Source organism: Camarhynchus parvulus, chromosome 1A (assembly GCF_901933205.1).
Source record: "Camarhynchus parvulus chromosome 1A, STF_HiC, whole genome shotgun sequence".
Taxonomy (NCBI): domain Eukaryota; kingdom Metazoa; phylum Chordata; class Aves; order Passeriformes; family Thraupidae; genus Camarhynchus; species Camarhynchus parvulus.
In genome coordinates, this window is record NC_044586.1 from 45,099,093 (window position 1) to 45,126,744 (window position 27,652).

Consider the following 27,652-nt stretch of genomic DNA (forward strand, 5'->3'; position numbering starts at 1 on the left):
TTAAGACTCATTATTATATTGTGAGGCAAAATAATTGAAGCTTTTTTTACTTGCCTGTGATGTATTTTAGCGCTGATTTGTATTAATGATGAATTGCCTTGTAGGGAATTTTATGCTGGTTTATTATTATTTATATATTTTCTGCCCAGTTTGTGTTAGTTAAGTGAATAATAACACTGTCATTAAAACTTAATTCACATTTTAATTACAAAGACTTAGTGACAGAGAGCTGACTTATAGAGACAGTCAAATTAAAAAAAAAATTACCCCACACAAACCAAGTAATTAAAAATGAGAGTTGAAAATACTATACTTTCCTTATGCTAAAAAGAAAGTGTATTTTTGGTAAGTCAGTTGCATAATTGTCCTCTTTAGGTTGTGGGTACTTTTTTGTTGTCACAAGTGGACACTGAATAGATACAATAGAGTCGACCTAAAATTTTTTAGACATTAGCAGAACATGAAAGTGATACTTTTCCTAAAGCTGGAAGACACTATAACTGATGCTTTTTATAACTGGTGCTGTTTTTTAAACTATTTCCCTATTCTGTAATCTGAAAATTACTTCTAAAAAAGTCGTACTTTTGGTCCATCTAAACTGATGAACTGCATGTACCAATTAATGAAATATTGTATGATAGTCATAATAATAAATAATAAATAAAGAGCTTAAGATTTAATGATATTTCAAATGTACGGACATACTGCTAAGATTATTTCTTCAGTATTCCTAATTTTTAGATACACTACTTAACCTAACTAGTTTTAAGATAAAAATGGATCAGTTTATAGAGGAAAATCTACTACAGCATGGTTGCATATGAAAACAGTAGGTTTGAAGGGGGAGATAATCCTTACTGTTCTCTGTCCGTAACACTTTGAGCTTAGAATAATAAACTATTTCAAATATCTTATATGTGAAATTAGCAATATTTTTGCTTATTGGTGGTAAAAAATAACAAAATGCCTTTTCCAACTTAAGCTGGGCAGTTACTTGTACTTTAATTTAGTTTACAGTCAGAGTATAACAAAACCTCCAGTACACAGAAAATCAGTGATTGTCAACACTTTCTGTTCAAGTTGTTAGTAATTTCTGCTCAGTAGAGTAATTGCACAGATTTTTTTTCAGCTTACTGTACTCAACCAGCTTCAAGAGCTTAAATTCCTCTGTATGATGTGTTGCTTGTGGTCTTAGTGACCTCTAGTTTAAAGTCCTTAGCCCTAAGTGTGGTCATCCAGTGTTGATTGGTTTTGGCCTCATTCCACTGTAGGTGATTTCAATAAATTCTCTCAGGCTTTATGACAAAAATTGTTCATAAAGTAATTGGGAGATTTCCTCAGAGCACTCTACATCAAAGGATGCTTAATTGTCCCAGCCATGCAAGAAGAAAAACAAGATGTGAAGTGCTCAGTTTAATTAGGGCACAACTTTATTAACTCAACTGGGAGCACTACCCAGCAATAAATGCAGGTCATTGTTCTTCCTTGATCACTTGTGGTTTTGGAGAACTGCTGTTTGCTTTCTTTTGCCAGCTCCAGTGATGGGACCTCATGGTTCTTCCCTTGTATAAGTTAGGGAATATGTGAAATTGGGATTTGTTCCTTTGATATCACATATAGAGAGTCACACAGCTTTGCTTTGCCTGTCCAGTGACTTTCTCATAACTCCCTATTTAAGGCAAGCATTCAGGGAAAAAATCCTATTAAAAAAAAATCAACTAATACTATTTTGAAAAGGATATTCATGCAGTAAAAGAAAGAAGAAAGAAAGGAAATGTTATTTTAAGTACATGAAGATGGGCATCAAAAATGCTCCCATGTGTCTGTGCTGTTTTCCTCAGCATATCTTAAAAGCAGTACTTTCCTGCTGGTTCCTTCAGACATTCTATAAGCAATTTAAGTGATTTTATACATGACAGATGTAGCTAAGCTCCAGTGCAAGGCAAGGCTGCACTTTGCATTACATAGAGCAATGTAGTGTATGAGCTGAGTTTCTCCAGACATGGAGAAGGAGGTGGCTGATACTTCTGGGAAGAAAGCAACTGCTTTGGAACACTCAAGTGATACAAAAGGTCTGTATGGACCTTGAGTTTTCAGCTTTTCAGGTTGGCTCATATAAAACTTCTTACCATGTTTTACTACCTCCTTAAAGAGGAAATAATTTGTCTACAATTAGTAAAGCTCTTCTACCATGAAAAAACCAAATTTTACCCATTATTACAAAGGATACAAAAATAAATGCCAATACTTTCTAAAGATATTCCTGAGCACTTAAGAAGACAGAGTGCACCCTCTGATGTGGTACTGTTGTGCCCTTAGCATGCAAGGAACTTTCCACATTCTACTTTTAATAAACAATCAAAATTTTATAGCAAACATTTTCTATAAACCCACAGTTTCTAATTAAAACTTTGTTTTGTGGAAGGAACTCCAGGTGGTATAATTAGTGAAATATATTTTAATGATAAATCTTCCTTGTCCTATTTTTTCTTAATAACAAAAGATGTCCTATGCATTTGAGATGCTCCCTATGGGTTGTATATAAGAGCTTGGTTAATTAGCTAATCAACTTACCCACCTCACCTTTTTAAATGTGTCCTGTTTCACAGGTGTAATCTCAAATTTTATTTGGGATAGAGGAGATAAATAAAGCATTTAGTGCTAACCCTAGCCTGCATTGAAGAGAAGATTTTGAGCTGTCCTTTGAATGTCAGTTTCTTAAGGGGCACATCAGTCATGGTTCTCAGCCTCTGGTCAGACTGCTCCACCTTCAAGCTATCCCTGTGTCTTGTCCATTCCAAAGCAGAATAGCCTAGATGCTGTAGCATAACTAAAATATTGTTACCTCTCAGTGTTTCTGAAAAAATACCCCCACTTCAGGCTCTTCAGACTTCCCTTTCCTGCACTTGTGATTTATTTGAGTTTCTCTTCAATTTTTTAAAGTTGCAGTGAATACATGGGTTTTATAGAACTGGTTTTCTGTCTTTTCCTTGGCTTTATTTTGGCTCTGTAGTTCCAATAGTTTTGAATATTTTATTCTAATATGGGGTCAGCAGTGATCAAACTTACAACTGTTCCGTGTTTTCCTTTTTACATTCTGTCCAAAAAGATTTTTAGTTCCTGTTCTGGGTGTTTGACTTTGGATAGTATTTCTTTCAGGAAAGGTAACTAGAAACCAAACATTTGGATTCAGTCTTGGATTTACTGAAGTTACTCCAAACATTGATAAGTGAGGGATTATTCTAGAAGTTCAGGTTCTCAAAACACTTTCCAAAATGAAACAAATGGTAATTTCCGCAAAGATATATGTGGAAGTAAGCATGGTCACTGTTGGTGAGTGTAGTCATATGAAAGAGATGGTAATTTTGTGACCCTGTCAACCTTCTCAGTTTTCTTCTCCCTCTCTTCCTTATTCCCCAGTATTGTTCTCAGAGTCCCTCCTGTAGACAGGAGGTTTCTCTGAACACCCTGGCAGTGTAATGCTGACCAATATGATTGCCTTCCTGCCTGGTTTTCCCACGGTGCAGTCCTATTGACTGCATTCTCCTGAGATCCTAAACCATGTATTTTAATCTAAGATTTCTGGCATCTTTGTCATCTGCTAAGAAAAAGAACAAAATCAATTGTAAAATCAGTTTGATCACCACCTTGAGTTTCCAGCTGCTTTTGAATTTTATTAGGTAAGTAATCTCTAAGTATTCTGCAATATGTATGTAGCTTACAAGGTATTTGTGGCTACTTTACTCAAATCCTTATCACTGATTCATTGGATTCAATGCAATTACAAAAGGTAGTATTTTGTATTTTATTTTGTGCTAATCAACTGTGAATAAGGGATATACATTGCTCTGTGTTGCAGAGCAGTACCTTTTTTTCTTGAGGCTTTATTTCTCCTCCAGATATGCACTAGCCTTATTTCTTCTGACTGGGAAAAGAGCTTCTGTCCCTATAAACACTGTTGACATGAATAGAGTTACGGCTATTCCTGTCATGTCTGGTATTCCCAATTTACCATATGCTTCACTGGTTTGTGAAGAATTGTACCAGCTGCTTTGGCAGAGGAAAAAAGAATTTTATATATATATATATATAAAAAGAGGATGTACATAGCATGACTATTTTCCGAAGTAGCTGAAAGAGGCCAGTGGATTTAACATTGCTCTATATAGTAAGTTGCATTATTATGAAAAGTATCTAGGTGAGCGCTCTTTTTGCAGAGTAACTATGCAAAATAAAGACAAATCTTCACAAATTTGTGAAAAAGTGAAAAGACTAATAAATTATTATGCCAAGAGGAAAGAAAAAAACAAACTCCTTGCTGTTCAGGAAAACTCACATCAGGCAGAAGAGTAATGAGGATTATGAATGTACAGTCCTCAGTGTGTATGATGTGCTGTAAAAATGTTTTATTTATATTATTAGGAGTTGGTAGTAGTGACTCCATGGTAGAGATCAGAATGGTTTGCGTGGTTTTTAATTTCCCACTGATAGACTTAAAACCTCTGGCAGAACAAGCACTAGAGTGCTGAGGGAAGCCATTCTTGATGACCGATGTGAAAGCATGGAAGGAAACCTGAGGATGTGAATGGTGTGGGAAAAGATGCTTATTGGAGATGTAGAAAAAGAATTTTTACTGTCTGATACACTGTAGAGGGAGCATCACTGTATTGGGGGACTAATACATAATTCCCAGCATATGCTTCCTATGTATATACTTATTGGCGTCCCTTGCACTTCTCTTGCAAATATGCTGTTTCCTCTTCTGGTTCCCTTTTCCTGAAGTTCAGATGATGAACTAATGTCCTCCCTTACTTTTTCATGGATTGGCCAAGAGTGCAGCAGCTCGTAAGGTCCCTGCCCATGAATCCTGTCAGTCTTTGTTCCAGAGGAACAAACACCTGCAACAGTAGTAGTTACTCCAACAGCATCTCTGAACTAGTGGTGATTTCCCTTCCCCTCCTGTTTTGTAATATCAGTAAAACTGCTTTTCCTGGTCTGGATAAAGGTAAGATGCTTACCCTCTTATTTCCCCTTTCTATTACTTTCTTTTCTGATGCAAATAGAGTTGTGGAAGATAAGTAAAAAATGTTACCTCACAGGTTTTCTTTAGGGTGAGAGATGTTAAGGCAGAGAGAGACCTCTGTCTTTTCTGCAGTCCTGCATCAGCCCTGGTGAGCCCCTTACAGCTGACAAACACTTCTTGCAGCATCAAAGACATAGATTACCCACAAAAGAGAAGCTTTAGAAAAAAGGTGTGTCGAAGAACAACCCTGTTACACAGAAAAATCTCTGCAGCAGGGCTCTGCCAGTAAAAAACACTGCTCAAAACACAACAGTACTGAATATCTGATTATCTTCAGTCTTTGCCACTTTTGGGTCAAGTTTTCAAGATAAAACTCAAATTCTTTGAAAGGAATTTCAGATATCTTTGTAAATTTTTCGATTTCAACCGGAGGTAAAAAATAAATATTTTTTTGCTAATAAAAAGCCCTTAGTATTAATTTAGCTTTCTAATTCTGGCAGCTGGATTTTAATATTTTTATATAAATTTTGGTACTCTAAGGTATAAACATCAACCCTGTTTCTTAAAAAAACCCCAACAAAACACATTCATGTTATCAGTCTGATGCTGTTGTGGCATAGCAATTGACAGAGGCTCTGTTTTGGTGGGTACCTTAACAGTGTCTGTATCTTCTTTTTCCATTAAACTTGGAGCAACTTAACATAGTGGAAGCTCTGTCACATTTGGAGTGGTTTAGAAGGCCTAGAAGATATTTACTGTTGATTGACATGCAAAATGACTGTATTGATCTTCTCTTACAAAACTGGACTAATAAAGTAACGTACAAATCTAAGTTCCTCTTTCATAAAAAGTGTGTCTAATGCAATGAAAATCAGGGATGCATATTTAAATAGGGGAGACAAGAGAAACATACAAAAACTTACAGGTTTTTACATGAGAAAAAATTGAGATCAACTTAATTGTTTTAAGTATAGGTGATCTGGATAGTAAATTCTTGAAATCTAATTATATTAATTTTTGGTAAAAAGGAATTCAAGGGGATGTCACTTTTCTACAAAAAAGGTTCATTAAAGCAGCTTCCATATGTGGTCCTGTCAGACATATATAGAGCAGTTCCTTTCTATTTTCAGTGCATACCACTTTAAATTCTTGTTTAGTTATGTTGTCCAACTGACAGCCCTGAATTCATCTTGGATAAGGTTCAGAGCTCAGACTGAAGCCCAGTCATAAGTGTCTGAGCTTGCATAGGTGGCAGAGTTTTGATTTGTAATGAATGGACCTCCCATTTAAATCGGAGACAACTGGAGAGTGATTCTGCTTGCCCTTAGATAGATGTCAAGAGTGGGATATATTTGCCTAAACAAATGTTTCTAGTGTTACTAGAGATGCCTTTAGATACCTGAGATGTCCACAGAGGGTTAGCAAATCTAATGAGAGACCTTTTGCTCCTGAGCTGGCAGCTAAAAATTGGGCATGATATCAGAGGTCAGCTAAAATAATAACAGTTAAAATTTAGGCAACTAAGAACCCTTGTGAATGAGTTCATTTCTCTCTGTGCTCCATGGACTGTACAGATTGTAGAAGCACAGGTTCTTCTTGATTGAAATAAAGTAATAGAAACTGAACATACATGTTAGGACCTAAATTTAAACAATTTAATGTGAAGCTAAATCCTGCCTTTGTACTTCTCTTTGAAAATAGTAAGTCCAAATCATAAAGAAAGGGGTTTTTTCCCTGGTATATAAGAGTATTTTAATCTAAATAACTTATTGTAAAACTGTCAAAACATGTTAGAGACATTTCTCCATGATGCAAAACTAAGGTTACCCTAAGAAAAATAGATCAAAAAGATGCAATTCGGGCATCAATTTTTATTGTGATAAAGGGAAGAAATGTTAAGGAACAATGTCTTTTTTTGTTCTCATTGTAATGGAAAGTGGCTCAATCTCTGAATTTTTAGGCAATTTCTGAGAAATACTAAGTTTTAAAGACAATCTCTGGACTCTGCTTACCTTTGGTAGGGTCAAATACCACTTTCTGGTGAAGTTCTTTAAAAGCAGCATAAAGGAAGCTTCTATATCACCTCATCTAGACTTTTTCTTAGATAGGTTCCTGACCTTTCTCTCCCATCTAAAGGAATTGAGGTGATCACATGTGCTCTTAATCTCAATGGCCAGCGTCAATACATTGCCATATACAGTAGGAAAAAGGGAGATGTTTCCTGTTCCTTTTTAGATCTTGTAAGATTTTATTTGCCTCTTCCCATTATAAAGAATGTGGACTGAGTTTAAGTTATTTCAGAATCTGTGCAGAAAGCAAATAAATAATGGTAAGGAGAATGAGAGGAAACATGAGTACAACTCATTGTTGTTAAGATAGCTAAAATATGGCCAATCTGTTTTAAAATAATGCTTCATTTTAGACTTTTAATATATATTCTCTTTAGATTTTAGCATTGGGCAAGAATAATTTTGGAGTTTTGATAGAAATTCTTTTTCCTGGAATGGTGGTTTTTCACTTTTGTCAATGTAATTTTTAAAGAAGGCAGCTTCTGCTATTCCCTGTTTGCAAATTATGAAACATGACTTTATCTATTCAGAATTATATGCTAGCCACATAATTTCTCCACTGTTTGGAAAGCACCTAGCACACTGTGATTGCATTCAGGTGTAAACAGTTTTATAATTTATAATCTCAATCTCAGATTGACAGAATATTCTGAGTGGGAAGGGACCCACAAGGATGGAGTCCAGCTCTTACATAAATGTCCCATACAGGGATTGAGCTGACAACCTTGGTGTTACCAGTGCCGTGTTCTGTTGACATTGTAGGGAATCTTTGAATCTGGTGCTATGTAGGGGCTGTTCCACAGTCAGTAGCAGTTGGCCATACTTAGTACTTTGGTACTCCCACTCAAAAGAAGGAATTCCAGTTTACAAAGTCATGGATAGTTCAGTCAATAATTTATCTATTCAATTAATGTATTCTGGGGGTATATCTAATAATTGTGAGCACCAATACAGGTATTGGGTTAATTTGTAAGTAAGTTAATAGCAGTGTAAATTATTTCAAAAGAAGAAAGCACTGGCTGTGAAACTGTGTTAGCAAAGAAGCCCTTTACCAATATAATGGGTATTAATTTGGTCAAAAAAGAAGACATGTCTCTTTTAATCAACTGATACCACACAGTTCTTTAAGATGGGCCAAATGCCACTCAGATTGCTTTCTCTGAGATATATGTTAAAATATTAGATGCAGGCTTATTCAGTTAGACCTGTTCTGTGTTAGTTTTTGCTTTTCCATCATTTTAAATAAGACAATAAGTAATGTTTTCAGTAAAGATGATAAATTATAAGGCTTGAAGGGCCTGAAAGGAATAGAAACTCTAGAATAAATGACTCAGATGGGAAGGAAGAGGGCGATAAGAAGGAAGAGACAAGGGAACTGAAAAGTAAAAGCGAAAGTCAAAGGGTATTTTTAATAGTAAAGAAGTAACTGGATAAAAGATGAGACTAATGGAAAAGCAAAGTTTGAAAACTGGACAAAGAGGGGAGAATGACATTAAAGGGAATGCAGGCAGTGTAAGAGAAAAGAAAACGAAGTCTAGGATCAACAAAAAATTTCGTATGTATAAACAAAACACTAATTAGGAGATAAGACAGAGGTAATGAGGTAAAGTAATAGAAATACTAAAGATTAAACTGAGATACAATTTCTCATTTGTGTACTATATACTGCACACAGTCTGACAAGTGTCTAGTTTAGAACTGTGCAACTCAGTGGGCTCTAAAGTGCAGTCATTGTTCTCATGGCTCAGTTAAAATAGGTGAATGTTCTTGGGGGCGGGCAGGTGTTTTTCCACATTATTTTCCAGGGTAGCAGGTAGTCCCCCCCCCCGTCTTAATATAAGTGCATTTATTCTTGCATCTCCAAGCAGTTCTCTTTTGACAAAATACAGTAATAGTTACAATATTTGATCATTTTTTGAAAGAGCATATTGGCTTTTAAGTAGCATCAACTAGAACAATGGTTAGGAGAAATTTTTACTATCTCTACATTCTATTATATAACATCAGTTAGAGCTTGAATGTCATGTAATGATCAGCTAGGGGGTCTAATTAAAATCTTGTATAAATATTTGTGTGATGTAATGCAGTGGCATGTGTCAGTATTCTAACAATAACTGTAAACCAAGCACATATTTTTTTGAGAATAACATTCCTTCAGAATACTTACATCATATATATGCAGGCTTACCTTCCATGGATCAGTTCTGGGTATACTGGGACTTCTTTCTGATGCATACTGAGGGTATTCTGACTAGGAGAAATACCTCTGAGGAAGCTCTTCACTGCTGAGTTTCACTCAAACAGGAGATGCTTGGGTTTATTCACTTGAGTTAACCAGTGCAGGTGTGAATAAAAAAAATGTATCTGCACCACCATGTCCTTGTTAGCTCTGATTGTATTAAGGCATGGGTAACATAACTCAGTGTTCTTTATGCTCCAGTGGGCTTAGTTATTCTCAGTGAACTGTAGAAGAGCCTTGATGTACTTCTGAGCATACACAAGACTGTTCCTTGGTCGGTGCTGTCAGGTTGGTTGCAAGGGCCAAGAGATTTGCCTGGCTCTTTCACAGGAAGTGAACTATTCATTTACTGAAAAATATTTATTTATTTTATCTCTGCCCCCTCCTTAATGTGTCTTGTATTTTTATGGCAACTTTTCTAGAGGAAAAATATTTCTCATGTTTTAGTCCATCACTATATATATCTGGAGTTTTCATACACAGTTATTCTACAACTGCTGCTGTGCCTTTTATCAGTTGTTCAGATTTCTTGCAGATGGGTGATGCTCTCTAGTATCTTGCCAGTTACAGCTGTGGCATACTAAAAGCAATCTAATATTTCTTCTAAGCCTGACACAGCACCCATCACTCAGCACCTTTATGTAGTGGTATTTTGATAAAACAGCTTTGTTTTTGAACATAAGGTTTAAAGGTGATGGCACTTATCTAGCTGGAGGCATGGGTTCATCCCCTTGGAGGTGGCTATCTGAAGGGTCTACTGTCAGTCAGTGACCAAAGAGAACAAATATGTCAGCACCTCTTACTTTGGGGTCATATTTGTTTGCATTCCAGCCATACTTAGAGCATTTGGAGTGTTTCAAAGCCATGAGAATAATCATGCAGTCCCTCAGTGAGGTGGACAGGCGTTACCCAAGTCTTGTGTGTTAACATTCAAATCTGTGAGATTTATGGGTCGTGTTTGGCCACTATGACTGCTAATCATCTCTGAAAATCAAATCCAGATGTTTTTTCTGTCAGTGACCAACATCATGGCTCTTGTGTCCCAGTCCAATGTTGCATCCTCAGGCTGAACAGTCTGCAAAGGTGAGGGATTTCTGGGAGGGATGTTAAGGAACACAGACACTTACTTTGCCTGAGAAAGACCCAGAGGGAGGAGTTGTTACCTGTACACCCCCAAATCCTTTCTCCTCTTTCTTTCACTTAATCCCTCTCTGAAATTGTGAAGATACTAGCTTAAAATAGCTAACACGATCTAGAAGCATCTTGTGTACCAAAAAATAAACCCCAAATACCAGAGAGCAGGCTGATCTTACAGCTGAGTCTTTCAAGCAGGTTGTGCAGCCTACAAGGATCACTTTTCAGGAATGCAATTTTTGCAGTTAAAACTTCTCTGTTAGGAAAAGTTTACCTGGTTAATAAAGTGAGTTTTGGTTTTTTATTTCTTTCATTAAATTTAGGTGCAGAAAGAAAATTTGTTGAAAATATGAGAAACAGATTGTAAATATGTGAAATATGTTTTTTTTACTGTGTTACAGCTGCCTGTGCAGGACGAAAAAAACCCTAAGAAACAGAATGGAAGTATTCTTTATTTTTAATGATAAAAGTAATCAACTTCAAACAAAATTAATATAGAGTATAGAGTGTAGCATGTGCTTTGAGAAAGATCTGAAGCCACATTTTTATTTACAACCTTTGTTCCTTTTCCTTCAAGTTTGTTGATTTTTTCAAATAGCATATTTTGGAAATGCTTTGGAGTGTATTTGCAAAAGTTATTAATCAGGTAATACCATATAAATTTTTTTTAGTACCTTTAATGTCATACTAAAATCATAATACTCAAGTATTATATAATTCAAATGGTGAAAAAGAAAACTGTGCAACTCTCCTGAGCTGAGGAAAATGGGATTCTTATAAACAAATTATTAGATGAATTAAGTTCCATATCTGAATAGTTTTGTTCTGAAATGGAGCTTTACTTCAAAAGTATGGCAGGGATGACATTTTCCTGACTAGAGAAGCACAGAATGCATGTTCTAAAACGGTTTCCCTCATCTTTTCTTATGCAGAGGTTTTATCTGCTGTTTAATGGGTAAACTTACTGTGAAGTATGGTTGCTTGTTTAACTTTACCCCTATTCAAGTCTTTGATTTTGGCAGGTTAGTTAATTCAAATAAAATTTGTGAAGTTAAGCACTTTCAAGAAAAGGCATAGGAGAACCTAATTTAACCTAGAGTGTCTCTTTTATTCTTCTGTTATTCATTTGAAGTGCCCTATCAGCTTGAACTGGCCAACTTCAGTCATTTTTACCCTTTTATTTTTTTCTCTAATGTAAACTGAAATTCCCTGCTGTTCGTGGTATTTTAGTGTTTAGCATCATTTAATGAGCAGGTATCATTAAACTTAAAAGGTCCTTTTCTGTATATATCTGATTAGTTAGTGAAAGAACCAAAGAATTCCTCTAATTTATCTTTGCTTCCTTGTTATATTTTGATGTTGGCCCATTTTACGTTTCAGTGCCTTTTTATGAAATATGAAATTGTAATTTTGGTGTGAAAGTAGGACAGAAAGTGGAAAAAATCTTTGGCACTGCTAAGATGTTTAAAGTAGTATATCTTGTTTACCAATTAACTAAGAGAATGTGATTTGTTTTAAACTTCTACTCATATAAATATGTGTGTTTCTACACATAGAAATATATATAAAATAGATAAATTGTCTAATGTAAGTATTCATTATCTGTACTTCGCCAATATACTTATTAGTACCTGTCTGTAACCTTTGCAGCTGGGTACACATAAATTTGGCACAAAATTGTTCCTTCCTTGTACATCCAAAAATCCTATGGAACTCAGTAGTGAATTTTAATTTTTTGCAAATACAAGATCAGGGTGCAATTAATTGATACAAACTCTGTGAAATGGAAAAACTGAAAATGATCAGTTAGGAAGACTGTACATGTTTGTATATTTAGTCTCGGCCATTTTCAAAAAAGTAGTAAAAAAAGGTTATTTGGTTTGTGAAATTCATTTTTCTAGTATTTTACACTTGAAATCCTTCTTGAGAAGAAAGTCTAATTTAAGATTAGACTGTCATAACTGAAGGCTTGTGTGCTCTTCATTTGAACAACGGTTTGCTGGACCAGGACCATTGTTTATTCTACCAGTTTGTTCTCTTAAGATCTCAAAGGTCTAAATGATTTAATCAATACTGAAATTAATCATTTCCGTTACTGAGATATTTGCCTAAGGTTATTCATCATTTGATATAGATATTGCCATGTTTTAAACAGTGACAGCTATGGTAATTGATTAATGCAATCCAATATACCATTCCAGTTTCCATTTCCCATTTTTGATGTGCTAAAAAATATTCCAGCATTTTGATTTTCTTCTTATTTTCTTTTATGAAATAAAATCTGGGAGATAGAAACACTGCGTGAAGAAAAAATAATGAGGGTTGAATGGAAGTAAAGGTCAGATATTATGTAGAAAGTTGCAGATGGCACTGTATGTCATTAACATTGCTAACGTCTAAAAAGATGTAACAGTGCTGCCTACTGGTAAGATGTAGTAGTATTAAGGCATTAAAGTCAATGTAGGGAAATTGTGTGTGTGTGTGTGTGTGCCATATCCTTTATTGTAACAACAGTGTTCTCTATGTTTTTAAGTCCTGGTAAGTATTGACAAGATCAATGGTTTTACATCAGGATTAATAATACATTCTAATATATGTCACTTGAATGGAAACTGGATGCACAAAATAAGAAGCCTAATTATTTTTCATTGATACCTATAAAATTCTATCATAAGATATTTGTATGCATTTTGAAATATTTGGAGTAAAATTACTTATACATCTATAAACTGTTCTTGTTAATAATGGTGTCCTGCTTAGAAATAAGGTGCCAAATGAAAAAAGAGTCTTTCATGTTACTTGTAAATATTTGCCTGGTAAAATGCAAAAAAGGCTACCTTTTTAACAGTAGTAAATAAGAATACATAGCAGGTGCAGATCTTATCCAAGGAAAATAAAATTACTTTTTAAAAAACTCAGTGGTTTTACTTACAAAGATGAAAAAACTGAGACAATGGATCGTGGAGATTAAAATTTTAAACTTTGTTGTCCTAAGTTAAATTATTGAATTTGTAATTATGTGTCATTTTCAAAAATAAGGAACTGTTTCACCCCTTTGAAAATTAGAACCCTCTGTTGAGATAACTAGGGGAATTGTGAACTTGCCACTAGATGTGTGGTTTCAAAACAGGGATTGACATTCACACTATAGTAAAATTGGGGCATAAAACTGGTGGTAAAACTCAGATCTTCAATATCCATGTCTTGACATGTCATTAATTACAAATGCAGACCAATTATTTGCTTACATTTATGTAAGAATCACTTATTTTTTCTCCTAGGAAAAAAACCCCACAATTATTTCAGAGTTAAGAAATGGATGGGGTTTTTTTTGAACAGTGTTCTGTTTGAAAACAGTCACAAAAGCAAAAGACAGGGACCAAAATAACAGTCTGGTACCCTATGGTAAACTGCTTTACCCCAGCAGGGAGGAGCTGGAAATACTGAGGAGTTCTTATATCATATGTGTAGTCATTCATATGCACAGCTCCTTCTCCCCTGATGTAGGGCCACTTTCTTGTGTTGAAATACCTTCCCTGGGTGTCACAGACTGTAAGCCAGGGCTGCCTGCAGGAGCTCAGTATCAGTTATGGAGATGATTCAGGGAGCTAATGATACTTGTTGCTAATTATCTTGTGCCACCTTGTCCTTGATTATCTTCAAAAAAAGGAAGAGATGCTACGAGGAACTAATTCTGATATCATCTCTCAGGCTTCCACTTGAGGCATCTGTTGAGATAATAAAACTAGTTCCAGGAAAGATGCTCCTTCTACTTATTAAAATCCTTCTTAAAATAAATTGTTTGGTTCTTTCTAATGAATAGTTACTGTTTATTTAAAATGTGTAAATCAAAGATGTACATGGCTGATAGTGATGCACAGCTTTCTAGAGAGCAGTAGAAATGCAGGTATTTTGTAACTTCATACTTATCAGTGAAATGTGAACACATAATTTTTAGAAAGGGATGCTTGATCAAATATTAGTAACCTTCAAGAGGCAATTTTTACAAAAAAGGAGTCATTACATACCATGCACAGTACCAGTCCTGGTTCACTTGGACATGTTTCATGCATCTCATGCCTGACTAGCAAAGATACTGCTGTATGCCCTCTGATACATATTCTATCTCAAATGCAGTTTTACATGTAAATATCACTCAGAGGCAATACTTCTCTTAAAACAATAATGTCACCCATACAAAGAAAATGGAGGTTAATAGCACTCCCACCTCAAATTTTTCACTTCTTCTGAGAGCAAAAGGGACATACCTTTTTCACTCCAACTACTTCTTCACCTTTCTCCTTTCAGCGACATTCCAGCCCTAATGGATAACATTTGTTAAATGCAGTCAGTAAAACTTTAGGATCACGTTTATGTTTGAATAGTTTTGGTCTTTCATTTCTTATAATTTCATCAGACTGCCAAATTTAAACAATTGAGTCCCATGACAAAAAGAATTCAATACATCATAATGTATTGACTGAGAAAGCATTAATAAATACTGTATAACATTATTATCCATGTATCCTAAAGAGGCATGATATGAAAACTGCATTTGCATTGTTGTAGTAATTTTTGCATTGTTCTTGCAGAATGAATACAGCAAGAAAAATGTCATTGTAGATTATGTAATAAAATGTCTGAAACTGTAATGCAGCCATGTAAAACTGCAGTTTACTGTGATGTGATGTACCACAGTGCACAACAAGTAGATAAAGTACTGTTAAAATAGATTTAAAACCCATTCCAGGATATGCTTAGCTGACAGAGGGATATTCTCTTCCCTCATGCCTTAAAAACCCAAAGTGGAAGGTCAAAAAACTGTCAGTCTCATTTGTTTTCCATCATGAGTATTGAGATAAAGTAAGTTTGACTCCAAAAACTTTAAAAGTTCTCTTTTGCATAAACTACATTCATGGAGGTTCAAGAAAGAGGTTTCTACCTGTTCTTCTTATGGAAGTAGCTGAGATACCCAAAATCAGAAGAGGGTAGAGAACTGCAAACTACTTTTTGAACTTCTTATCTCAGTGCTATTTTCTTAAATGATCATCTCTTTCACTTGAGTGCTTAACTGGCTTCTTTGTGGGTGTGAATATTTCTTGTATCTCCCAATGCAAGGGTAAGCCCATGATCTATCAACTAGATAAACATCAAATTGTGTAAAGGTTTTTGGCCATAGCAGGATAACTGATCAAGCAGGTACACTGAAAGATCAAGTGATGGTCAAGTAGATTAGGCTTATCAAAAAAGTGAGAAATCACTTGCAGATAAGAAAGAGCACCCTTTTGAGGAAGTAGAGAGCTTCAGGATGGCTTAGAACACAAGAATTATTTAAGAACATTGGAAAATATTAAGGAAGGAAATGTGTGTAAGTGTATTTTATTTTGCTGTCAGCTATGTTTTCTAGTGTTAGGTGGGTTTTTTGAGTGAAGTAACAAAGGCTCATGACTAGGATGAGGCTTGGTTTCACCAGGATGCCACTCCAACTGATTTTTATGCTATATCTGGACAATTAATAAGATGTATCCAGGATTGTCCCCATGTGCAGAGTCCCACTGCATAGAACAGCTGATGTCTATGGTGCAAATTGCCTGAGTTTTCAAGCAATTTGTGGCAAGATCCACCTGCTTATTTGGAATGGTTCCTGCAAAGTTCTCACTTCTGAGCTGTCCTGCAAATTGTCTTGGAGAGTGCTAGCTGGCATGAGTGAAAAGCATTTCAAGAGCCATTTTAACAGTTTAAAATGTAGGTGTTCATATTCTAGTGCTCAGGAGCTTTTCTGGGAAGTATTTGATTTACTAGTACAGATGAAGCTGCCAAGTCCCTGGAAGTGGCAGCAAATGGTGCCTTTGGAATTATGAATGGATCCCTACTAACCCCAGAGGAGTTGAGAAATTAGGTAGAGATAAGTGTGATGAGCATTCAGAGGAGGGACATCACCCTGGGCTTTCAGCAGTTACAACACTTCATCAAACTTCAAAAAGAAAGAATTCCTGTTGTCAAATTCCTGTTTCACTTGTGAGGCATCTGAGGTGTTGAGAACTGTGCAGTGCATATTTTTTAATCTCTCCTGGAGATGTTCCATTTTTCATGAGCAATTAAGAGCAGGAACTCCAAGACAAATGGGATGTATTTGTAATGAAAATTCTTAGATTTTACTGTGGGATAGGTGGGGTGTTTCTTATGATCTCCTATTAAAAAAAAAAAACCAAACCAAAACCAAACATTATTTTAAAAAACCCTTGTTTTAAACAGCAAAGCAAAAATTTCTTAATACTGCAAAATGTTTGAAGAATTGCAAAAGAACTCCTTTTCAATCTGTAATGTGCAATATACTTTTCCTTTATGGATTGATAAGAAAGAGAAGAATCTCTGCAACATTTTCACATATATAAGTTTTAAATAAGTAGTTTTTGATGTACAGTTAAGGGTAAGGATGTATGTCAGATGTCCTCAGTTCATCATTGTGAGAAACTTGACTGGACTAACTATTTGTGGTGTGGCTGGTGGGAATAGTTGGAAGCTTTTAGTTGTAGACATGCTTTGAATACCCTGCTGAATCAGATCATGCCAGGGTAGTACATATTACGTGAGCCACCAGGAGCTATGTAGTTACTTAGATATCCCATAACACTTTTATTTGTCATGTCAAACATGCTATTTTGCTGGACTGCACATCACTTGTTCTAGGGCTTGCAGCTTTTTCACCACTTCTCCCTCTTTTTGCTGCAGTTTTGAAGAAGAGTACCCATGCAACTATGCTTCATGCTCAATGCACTGTTCTCCTTAGCTTCTAGGCACAATCCCTGTGAGCCTTGCAGTTCTGAAGGGTCCTACGTGCAATTTGTGAATCACTAAGTGCCTCCAGTGTGCAGAGCTATCACAGTGGTGCTCTCAGCATATGCAGTAGCAGAACTTCTGGCACTTAGGTGACATCTTTCATCCAGGGAGGCAAAGCTTTGGATTACTTTCATAGACTTAGAGGTTTCAGTGCCACCTGGTATTTTAGGCACTTAATTGCTGGTTTGCAACTTGTCTGTGGGAGCCAAGACTGTCTTTCAAAGATGCTTTCAATGTGTTTGTGTTGTACAATAGGAAGTGCTGTAGTACATACTCATTCTGCCTGAGCTAGTAGAGATCCACATGAGTACTTCTGCGTGGCACAGCTGCACGTCCGCGCAGAGACGCTCATTTTGGTATTAATGCTGAAAAGCCCTGCTGAGTTTCTGAGCTCCATTCTGCAGCCTGCTTGAATGCTGATGGTTTGTGTTATATTTAACTGCAGAGTGTAGTCAAGCCTTTAGACTTCCAGGTGTGACACTGTGGATTCTGAGGAGCTTCAGTGTTCAAAAAATTTGTTATCTCTTCTGTCAAATAAAAACAATTATTTTCTTGATAGAATTACTAATTTGTTGATAAAAAGTGAGGAAAAAAAATAAACCAGCCATTTTGTTACAACTTTTGACAAAGTATTTAATGGATACTAACCCCAAATAAATTAGAATCCAAAGCTGGTTAGAAGGACTGTAAATAATAATATGGTAAGATAATAACTGGTGAATCCTGTATCCTTCTGACATCTCTGCTCTTATTTAATTAATTATCCAGAGTACTCCTAAACAACATGTTAATGCAGTCCAAGGAAGATACTAATTGGTTAGAGGTGTCAACACTAACAGCACTAAAAGAGTAAGAAAACCTTTCAGCACATGATAACTATCTGTACAGGGATGAGAAAATCAAGATTCTATCAGCATTAAATTAATCTTAGAAAATGATAATCTCATTTGCCATATATTTTATTTTATATTTTAACCATGGATAAAGGTATCTGACTACCTGTAAAGATCACAATAGAGACACCAGTCACACAACCAAAGAATTAGACTATTTTTTCCTCAAAGTAAGTTAATACACTCGAGAAAGGGTAAATTGAAATGCAGGAACCCAGACAAAAGAGCCGTTGGGGTGAGGAAATGACAGTGAGGCACATTGCACTAGGTCTTAGGCCACCTTGTTTTTATTCCTGTCTCCGCTGCTAGCTTGCTACATGACCTTGATCCAATCAGTTCCTTATTTTATGCCTCAGTTTTTTCATCTGTTAAAAAATGGGGATAATGATACTGACTTGCTGATGAAAAATGCTTTTTAAAATGTGGGTGCCATTATAAGCAGGGTATCAGATCACCAGGTCGGTAGTTAATGGTTCATAAATTTGTAACTATAATGTAAAACTATGTAATTTGTAACTATGATTTACTACATTTAAATCTGAGCCTTGGTTAACCAAACAAACATGAAGGGCATTAGTTTCAAAAAAGATTTTTGGGGGGGTTCAAATGACTTAACATATATGCATAGTATGAATATTAGATTTTGAGATGAGGTGGATGTTTTTTAAACCATGTCTCTAAAGCTGTTTGGAGCAGGTGCTCCAAAATGTTCTGATAGATATAGTGTAAGAATGAGAATGAGTTAGCAGAACAGTGATAAGTTGATACAAAGTTACTAAGTTGATACAAAGTTACCTAACTTAGCTGTGAATGATGGGATTTGCATGTCTTGCTGCAGCCCTGTGCAGACTACCCAGTGCAATTTCAGCACAGACTACTGCACAAAGTTTGTCTTGGCTAATATGAAGGACATGATTGCTGTGTGGAAGTTGGAGCAGTGATCTGAGCACAGGCAGGCCTGGCATGTCCTTAATTCAGCAGAGCTGCTGTGCTTGCTGAATGAGTGCGAGAACTGGTCTGTGCATGCACAGGGAAGTTCTGCAACACTACTGTCCATCCTTTGTCTGTTGCATGTGACAGCAGCAGATGTCTACAGTCCTTCAGGATATCCATTAGCAATCCTGGCTATTGGATCATGAGCTTGTGGTGGAATTTAGGTAGAAAGGGCCATCTGGAAATGATGGATCACCATGTCCTACTCAAAGCACAGTTCACTGAGATCAGGATGATCAGGGTGTTTCCTAGTTGATTTTGATTCTGAGAGTGGAGATCTGTTGCAATGTCACTTCACTGTGAATGTTCTTTTTCTCTCATCTAATTAAATATTGTTGTGTTTCAACTTGTGTCCATTGCCTTTTTTCTGTCACTGTGCTCCTCAGGTTCCACCTTCCACACCTTACCTTTAAGGGTCCTTGAAGAGAGTAAAGACATCCTTACATAGTCTTCCCTTCTGAAGGCTGGACAAACCTACTCTTCTCAAACTCTCCCTGTTCGTCATGCCCCTTCTCCCCTAGCACCATGATGGTATTATTCCGCTGGACTCCTCAGAGTCTGTTGGTGTCTTACGCAGAAAGAAGCTGTAGCACAGGCATGTTCAGCTCTGTATCTGACTCCACAGACCTTACTCTGAAAAGATGTTCTGTATCCTGGTGGCTCCTCACCACCAATAGGGGGTTCTTACTACCCGGTTGCAGTACTTTGCACTTGTTTTGGTGAGATTCCACATGAAGTTCATCATTGCCTCATTCCTCTGATCTATTGAGCTACCTCTGAATATCATCCCCTTTGTGTTTCCACGTCCCCTTCACACCGCCCAGTTTGGGACCATCCATACATCTACATCCATACATTTACATCCATACATCTGTTTGGTGCTCTCCATCCTACTGTCAAGGCTGTTGACCAAGATTCTGGACAGTACTGGTCCCAGGACTGATCACTAGCAAGCATCACTAGTATCTGGCTGCAGTTGGTTTTCATATAGCTCATCTCAACAAACAGAAAAAAGCTGTGTTGGAACAAGCAGGTCTCAGCTGCCTGTGGGCTGATGAGCAGAACAGAGCTTCCATAGTGAATCTGCAGTACAGTTTCTGGCCCCAGAGAGAGCTCTTCTGCATATCAGAGATCATAGATCTCTCCACAGTGCGATACAGTCTTACCTCTAAGAGGCTGCAGTACAAAAATAGGGCAATTATCTAAAAATGTTAGCATGCATAGACCTCAAAGATATAAGAATAGGAAAAGAGTGTAATATGATGTGTAAACAGAGTAAATTACAGAAAAAATTGCCTGAATGTCAATTAGAAATGATTACTGAGAAGCATGTGATTACACGACAGTGTGTTCTGCAAAAACTGTCTGAGTGTTGTATAGTCAAAATCTTTTTTTTTTCTCTTGCATTTACTGAGAAAGAGATGAGATTAATCTTTCTATATCATTGTGTTTTCTAATAATTTTGTATGTTTGGTACTTGTGATGTCTGTGGCTGTTAAATAAGTTCTTTGCTGCATTGTTACATTCTAGTTTTTTGGGCTTCATACCAAAGTCTCAGCCAGAATAGACTGGGGGTGAAATACACTGAAAGGTGGGATCAGAGGTGAGCTGCTAAACACAGATATGGATTTTGATTATCATTCTTATATATCTTTGTTTATGAAATATATTTTCTGGCTTTTGTATTCTTAACACATCTGAAAAGCTTTTTTCAAGATTATATGTAATTTCTAAATCCTAATTTTTTTCTCCCTAATGTGAAAAGGGAAAAGAAAAATGCTGTTAGTCTGAAAAAAGGAGGTTTCTTTTTAATGACTGGACTTGAAACGCAATGGAAATCCACATTTCTGTCCTAATCCCGTAAGAAATCCCATTAGATAGTGGCTCTATGAAACTTGTAGGTGATTTAGCTCCTGAGTATGCTGATCTGATGCTACTTGGGATAGAAATCTCTGTTTGTGAGTTTAATACTGCATGCACTCCAGATACTCTTACCACTAAATCAGTGTAAGTCTGGTGCAGTAGCATAATCAGCTTTACTAGTTAAAGTAAAAAGTTAACCTTTTGCATATATTTCCCTACTGTTCTGTCTTCATGAGAGTCTTTCCTCCTAATGCTTTTCCTATATACAAGCTCTTGTAGTTAGTTATCATTATTTATTTAAGTTGCCTTCAAATTAACACAAAATTAGCTAAATCCACTTTAGAAGAAAAGTGTCTGGCACTCTCCTTCACTGTAGTGGAGTGCACCTGTTTACACTAGGCCAGAATTTTCTCTAAATGTCTGATTTAAAGAAAAACATAAATGATAATTTCAACTACTCTTATGCCAAATCATGTCAAAACATTTTTGCTTCTGCACATCATCATTATTCGTTTATGACTGCGTGGCCGTGGGAAAAGCTTTTCTTAGTTTCTTTTCTTAATTACAGACATAAAGCCTGCAGAGGGAGCTCAAACCCTTGTTTATGTGGGACTCACTAAAATAGCATTTATTTTCTACAGACAGTGGAGAAACTTGTTATTTAAATAGATCAGAAATTTATCTTTCAATGTGTAAGGCTTTTTTAGGTGCAACCTAGCTATTTTGCAGATATACATGAGAGTAAAAGCCTTTCCAAAGTGACTGGAAAGAGTGCGGATTTCTGGGACTTGGTAGGTGGCACTGTTTGAAATATCCAGAGCTGTAGCAGCCAGACCTCCAAGAGTTTCTTTTCAGTCCTCATTCTGGATGGAAAATAGCTTCAGTAGGTCACTCTTCTGTCGGGTCAGAGCCAAAATAGTGCAGAAGACCAGATCGAACTCTGTGAGCTGGAGCTCAGAACAGGAATGTGGAGCTGAAGTAAATGAGGCCAGGAGTAGATAAGCTGAGGAGGCTGTTGCAGAAGTTCTTTAAGGAAGGACAAAGAATGCCTTATTTTGGGTGGGAGCAGATGACAAAACTTGTGGTTGAAGTAGATTTTTAAGAAAAATGCAGTTTGCTGACTGTGATACATTTCATTGTGAAATGTCCAGAGAGGAGAAAGATACATAAATACCATTAGGACAAACCAGTAATGCTGCAATCCACTTTTTGAAAAAGTAAAAAGAAAAAAATGCAACATATGTAAATCTAGCAAACGGATGAATCCAAGTGATGGTAATTTTGGGAAGGATAATGCTGTGCTCCTTAATCCTCCCCTTGGCAGGTGCAGGTGAGGACTGGGATCGGCCAACACCATGTCCCTGTGCTGCCCCAAGGGGTCTCCAGTTGCAGAAGGCCCCTGCCCTGCAGGTGTGAAGTGTATTGAACCTTCAGTCTCTTTTCTTGGAGATTAAGCGAGAAGGGACTGTGTTGTTTTCAATCCCGTCATACATTTTGGTTTTGGAAGAGACCGGAGTGTCTGTGTAGCCAGAGTCTGGGAACCTGCCCAACTTGGCTGCTGTGAAGGCAAAACATGTCTGCAAGTTTGTTCTATTTTGAGAGTCCTTTAATATAATTAAGGATGGATAAAATCATTTTAGTGGTACTGTTGGGTATTTTTTGTGAAAATAGGTTTTCCCTATGATTGCTTGTTGTGCCACTGGCAGTGGGCTCTGGGACACGCTCAGAACAGCCTGAAAGAAAGATTGTTGTTGGTCACTGACTGCTAATTGCAAAGGTCTGCAAAGGTTAGCAGAAAAGGAGAACTGGTTTTGGGGAGTTTTTTGTGTTTCTGCTGAAATTGTAAATATTACTGTTACCAGAATCAATGAGGCAGATGGTGTATCAGTTGATACTGAAATACTAAACTGTGTTCTCACGGGAAGGGTTTCACGAGTCACTCCATCTTCTTTCATATCTTATATACATGTCCTGGTTGTGGCCAGGTCAGGGTTAATTTTTTACAGTAGCTAGAGGGGGTGAGGCCAAGGCGAGAAGGTTACTCTGTACCACCTCACATCATTGCTGGAGGTAGGGGAAAGGAACTCTCTTCTGGGTCCTATAAAGATGGCAGATGGAGTGGTCCAGTATTGTTTATTCTTGGAGGTTTCCCATGTAAATCCTTTCTTTTCTTATACCTTTTGTTATTAATTTGTTGCTGTTACTGTTGGTTTTCTTATCTCATTGGTGTTTCCAGTAAATTGCTCTTATCTCAACTCATGCTCTTTGCCATTTTTGCCTCCAGTTGCAGGATGGGGCAGGGAAATGGCTCATGGTTTTGGTGGGAGTACTAAACGGAGAATCCCTAAACCACAACAATATGATAGAGGTTTTTTGAATTCTGTCTTCATGATGGTATAGATAGTCTGTCTTTCTTTAAAATGTAAATGGTGTCTTTCGATATGAGGGATTTTTTGTGTTGGTTTTTTTTTTGGTTTTGGATTGTTGTTTTTTTTCCATGTACTATTCATGTCTTCTTTACTTTGCTGGAACAAATCTTGAAAATCTCAAGTGCTGTTTTACTTGGAGAAAATTGGTTGGTATACTAACAGGTTTTTTGTGAATGAAATATTGTCGATAAATAGTTACTTACAAGAACAACCAGTCGACTAATCAATGGGCTGTAAATAGTGAATTGAAACTTGTTTTTCTTCTTTGTATCTTTAGATCTGCAGTCATCGTAAGTTCCTCCTGGTGCACCCACACTGGGAGGAAATCTAAAGCAGGGCTTTAGACACCTCTCTCCCTCCAACTTGTTCTAGTTTATTTTATTGCCAAAACCTCTCAGTGGTTTGCAAACACCCTAGATCAAGAACATATTTGTAGTTTATTGCAAACAGAGGCTTTTAGGAATATATTTGCCCAGTTTGCTGTTTCTAATCTAGTATCCTTGGTCACATGCTGTAAAGTAAAAACTCTTATTAACCAGTTGGTGCCTGACTATCTGGGTGTTGTAGTTTAATGGCAACTTACTGTTTGCAGCAAAACATGATCCATCTTGGATTCACAGGGGTAGAGAGATTTATATCCACAAGAGCTAATTACAGAATGGACAAGCTATTAACCATTTTCACTGGCTCAGTTTTCAAAATAATAATAAATTGATGTAGAATAAATATTGAACTCCTAGTAAGTTGCCAAATTCTTCCCCAAAGAAATTTGTTAACACTGTTAACTTTCTGAAAAAGATGTAAGTGTTGATATAAGTGTCAACAATTAAGGAGTTTTGGGTTTGAGTGGAAGGAACCAAAATCATCACTGGAAACCACAGATTTTTCTTTTTTTTTTTTTTTAAGCACAAACAAAGCAAAATGTTTTGAGTAAAACTTTGTGTATGAACTGCATATGTGACATGCATTGGCTGCCTGACTTATTCTGTTTCCTGCTGGGATCCCAATCATCCTCACTGTATTTGTGCCAGTTTCCACCCAGGCTTTCTCCTGAAGCTTTTTCTCCCAGGAAGCAGTCTGACAGCAGATAGGATTTTTCACCCTTGAATTCACTCCAGACAGACTGACTCCCCTTACCCAGGACAATTCTTCAAGACAAGTCTTATGACCTTGCTTGCCCTCACGTGTCCCTGTGCCATACTGAGGGACACACAATTCACACCATTGTCAAGACCCCATGCTACTGATCTGTGGCCCAATCCTCTCAATATTTAGGGTATTTCAAACTGAAAAATGAATGAAAAATAATGATTATACTTTGTATCTTGTGGTCATCTGAGGTGCAAATAAATTGCAGTCTGAGTTGTATAAATTGTAGAGGTGGTGGCTCACCCATGGAGAGGGTCCCAGCCCTGAGCAGTGCTTACATGTGCTGGTCCTCACCAGTGCTGTTGGGTAGGGTTTGCTTCTCCAGTGTGTTTTCAGAACCATTGTAGCTGTAGGTCCCAGGGTCTCCATCTTCCCATGTGTGTTCCTAGACTGCCCCGGTAGGATGGCAGCAGTGGTGAAACTGTCTTCAGTACGGAGTGAACTTTGGTTTCCTCAGTGCCTTTTCACTGCCAGTCTCTAATAAACCCTTGGGAAGCGAAAACCCACCTACAAGAAGCTTTCAAGAGTTTGTGTGCTGTTCACTTCATGTCTGCACATAGCAAACAATAGACATTGTTGTTGGAAAACTGGGAAATTAGCAACTTGGAGGGCAAAAAGTCAATCCTTCCTCTTCCCTGTGCATGCTTATGATTACTACCAATATTAATCACTGTTAATTGAGTAAGTTGGGGGAAAAAAAGCTTGCTGAGCAAGCTTAAATTTAAAGACTAGAAATTTGGAGGGCCCACTGTAAAGTCAGTTACATCTTCTTTAATTATATCATCCTTGTTATGTTCTCATTATGAAAACACAATTTGAATAGAAGCAGTACAATTCTGATATCTAACTATTTAACCATGATACTAAATGTAGGGAGTTGCATTTTTATATCAGGAGATAAGTGACAAAAGTTATTTGGGATTTTTTTTTTTTAAGATTGAATATGGTGTTTTGTATTCTGTGATCACATGCACAAAATAATGTAAATAAATACAATTTAAATGTGGTCATTTATAGGTAAATACATGATTGTGTTTCCAGGAGATTGGAAGTAGATGATTTTTAAGACCTCTCAACCCAAACCATTCTGTGATTCCAGTTCTTACACAAGAAGTGTCTGTCTGTTCTCTCACACATATAAAGGTTTTGCAAGGTTAAACCTATGATTTCTAGTTACTAGTATTTAAATCAATATAGCAATTCCCTAAATATTGGCCATGTGTCTTGAAATTTGTGTTACTTAATGCTGGTATGTACTGTTCACATTTCTTCCTCTTAGTTATTGCTAGTGCTCAGGACTGTTATTAAACCAGTTCTTTGGCTTATCAGTGCAAGGCTTGCTTATAGATCCTGCAGTACTAGAGATAGCATCCAACTGTTGCAAGAACTGACAGTTGTCCAGAGGATTACAAGTGAGATCATATCGAGTTTGGGGGGATCCTGACCTGTTATATGTTCTTTTGCATAATTGTTGCTAGAGGCAAAAGGGCAGGAAGGGTGCAGAATTAGAGCAACGCATTTGATGGGAACTTGTCATCTGAAAAACAGTTTGCATTGCCTGTCATCTTTTGTTTGGAAGAAAACAGGCTGTGACATAATACCTGTCACTGCCAGCGGGTTTTTCCCTGCACCCAGGAGTGAAAAATCCCATGCAGCAGCAGTCAGAGGTCTGGGCTACCTGTGTGACTGCACAGGACCTGGCTGTTCTAGTGGTCTGGATTTGCAAACAGGGGCCCACCTGCCCCAGTTAAGGAAAGAAAGAGATATGGGGAGATGTAAAAGAATTTCAAAAAAGAGAAGGAAAAATCTTAACTACAGCCTTGATCCTGGGAGGGGAGATCAAGAAATGACTTCTAGTGTTGCTTTTGGGCCAGAAGGAATTCAGTGCAAAACGGAGAATGGTAAAGGCAAACTGTGCCAAGTGTACCTCTAGGTTGTTAGTAGGGAGATGGGCCAAAAGCTTGTAGCAATGAGAGGAAGTGTGAAACTGAAAATTTACTTTCTGGTGAAAAGATGGGAAGTGAAAGAGAGAGAGAGAAAATACATAATTCCCTGATACTTGAAAACGTTATTTTTTAATTACAGAATAGTACCCAGTGTTGTGACATCTTTGGAAAATTCATGCCTTAGAATTAGTTCTAGTCTGCATAATAGAGTAGGTGTGTTGACTGTTTTATTTAAGAGTGTGGAGTGTGTTTTAGGAGATGATGATGGTGGTGATGTTGATGATAGGAATACTAAAGATCAAAAGGTTTTTGACAAATGCAGTGGTATCATACTGAGAAGCAAGTTCTCCCATGTTTCATTTTTTTCTCTCTTTCCTGTGCTGCATACGGTTTTGAAATTGTTGTTTGCTAGTTTATTTCTGACTTAGGCTTTGGTCAGTATTTTTTTTTACCTTTATAAATGCCTGATATAAAATATTTTGGACTGAACTCAAGGTTAATGTAATTTTAACCAGCCAAACTTGACGTACCTCTGATACAGCTTTGTGGAAGAGGCACCTATCGCTTGATAGCTGTGTGAAACTGTTGCCTACAGAGATGGGCTCTTGACACTGTCTGCCAGCCTCAGGCTGTCCGCTTTGTGTCTGCTTTAATTGAAAATTAATAGTTAGGGGGTTGCTATGGAAATGATACCATTGCTTGCAGACAGCAAACCCAGCTTTTTGCAAAGAGACACTAGTGGTATTGTTTGTCCTTGTTGACCTCAGAAGTTCAAAAGCCTGGAGGAGGAAAGGAGATGCAAATATTTTACTTAAAAAAATTAATTTGCATATTTATAACATTATTTTTGAATGTCAGAGTTATCAAGTTTTTTTAACAAACTTTTGTGGGTAAAATGAGACTGTAGGCTTTTAAATGTTATGTTAATTGTTATTACACCGCTTTGCAGGTTGATAAGGCAGTATTGCTGAAGAGCATATTATGTTATCGTTCTAGTGAACGTAAACAGATTCGTGTGAAAATGTTCTTTGACCGATGTGATAATGGAAACTATCATTTATTTCCTCTGGAGTA

At 36.9% G+C, this 27,652-nt stretch overlaps 1 protein-coding gene across 10 annotated transcripts in view; it reads left to right on the plus strand.

The window, feature by feature from the left end:
- FOXP2 (forkhead box P2) overlaps nt 1–27,652 on the plus strand; it is a 404,388-nt gene that overhangs the window by 174,868 nt on the left and 201,868 nt on the right. The window contains exon 1 of one of the 10 annotated variants that reach the window (XM_030960097.1): nt 3,027–3,680. The exons of the other annotated variants lie outside the window; for them this stretch is intronic. The gene's annotated coding sequence lies outside the window, so the exon portion shown is untranslated. Of the gene's footprint in view, nt 1–3,026; nt 3,681–27,652 lie in introns of those variants that run through there. 10 annotated transcript variants of the gene reach the window in all.